At 37.4% G+C, this 1528-nt stretch overlaps 1 pseudogene; it reads left to right on the top strand.

Annotated features, from left to right (window-relative positions):
• Nucleotides 1-258: 258 nt before the first annotated feature.
• LOC144784155 (large ribosomal subunit protein eL32 pseudogene) lies at nt 259-795 on the top strand (annotated as a pseudogene).
• Nucleotides 796-1528: the final 733 nt, after the last annotated feature.

Genomic DNA, 1528 nt, shown 5'->3' with positions numbered 1-1528 from the left:
GCTCCTTCTAGTCAGTGTGCTACCTCATACTATACAGAAGGGTGTTGTGTGAATGAAGTTCCACCTCATGAGGTTTAATAAACTTTGTCTTTTCCATTCCAGTTTCTGTGCCAACTTCTTATTATTGGTCTAAGGACTCTAAGCAGAGAAGGGCGAATCCCTTGCACTAGTAGGCCTGGCTGAGGATTGCTACCACAATGGTTTTCTCCCTTTGTTTGGTCTCTCTGGGGAGTAGGCAGACATTTCTGAGCTGCAATCATGGCTACCCTAATACCTCTTGTCAAACTGAAGATTCTTAAGAAAATAATCAAGAAGTTTGTTCGCCACCAGTCTGATTGTTATGTCAAGATTAAGCGTTACTGGCACAAACCAAGAGGAATTGATAACCAAGTGTGCAGAAGTTTTAAGGGCCAGATCCTCGCTACCCAACATTACTTACGTTAGTGGTAAATGGACCAACAGATGTTACCTTCAGGATTCTGAAAGTTTCTGGTACACAATGTTTAGTCACTGGAGGTGCAAAAGATGAGTAACAAGTCCATCTGTGCTGAGATCGCCCACAATGTTTCATACAAAAACCAAAAGACCATTGTAGAGAGAGGCAACCAGCCCACCACCAAACTCACAAATCCAAACTCCTGGTTGCGTAGTGAGGAGAACAAGAAGACGGCCCTTTCTTTGCAGCGACTATTTGCCAGAGAAAAAACACCTGTGGTTTTCATTCAGTTACTTGTCCATTTGTATTTTGTGACATTTTATTGGCTCTTTTCTGATCTGTATGTTTTGTGTACATGATATGTTGCAACATCCTAAACAAATAATTGTATGGATGTTTGTACTGTGGCATAGTCGTTTTTTTTCCATACAGCATAATAAATCTCCATGTCAACAACTATTTTGCATCACTAATTGCACTAATACATATTTTATCACATAATTGAATTTTCACAGTGGTAGTATAATCAATCTGCTTTTGTGCTAATTATGCCAGCTTAGCTGGGCCTAGTTAAGGTCTTAAATATGCAATGAGATGCTTGGTTTCATTCAATATACGGAAATTGCTTGTCCAAAACAACCAAAATACTCCATTGAGAATATGGATTTTGCAATGTATAAACACAGATGTGCCATTTCACAATAATGCAATAATGCAACAGGGCTGTTTTCATAAACCAAAAAACTAATATGTAGAGTTATAAAAATGGTATATTTAAAATTGAATGAAGAGCACATTCCAGATGATGTAATCTGAGCGAAAACAAATGCATAGCCCAAAAAATAGGGCATAGATAAATAACTGATTAATACAAAAAACTGCACTTTGGAAGATGCCCTGATAAATGAACAGTGTGTTAAAATATCGATGAAAACAAATATCAACTCTGTGATATGGATATAATATTGTGGCCTAATAGCTTCATTTTGGGAATTTCACAAACAAAGTGCAATGTAAACGTCCCAAAATTACTTGAATTGCAGCAGCATAAATTACATTTCACCCAGACCCACAAGAAATGTCAAGCATGTA

Source organism: Lissotriton helveticus, chromosome 10, assembly GCF_964261635.1.
Source record: "Lissotriton helveticus chromosome 10, aLisHel1.1, whole genome shotgun sequence".
Classification (NCBI taxonomy): domain Eukaryota; kingdom Metazoa; phylum Chordata; class Amphibia; order Caudata; family Salamandridae; genus Lissotriton; species Lissotriton helveticus.
This window is presented reverse-complemented; position numbering and strand designations above follow the sequence as displayed.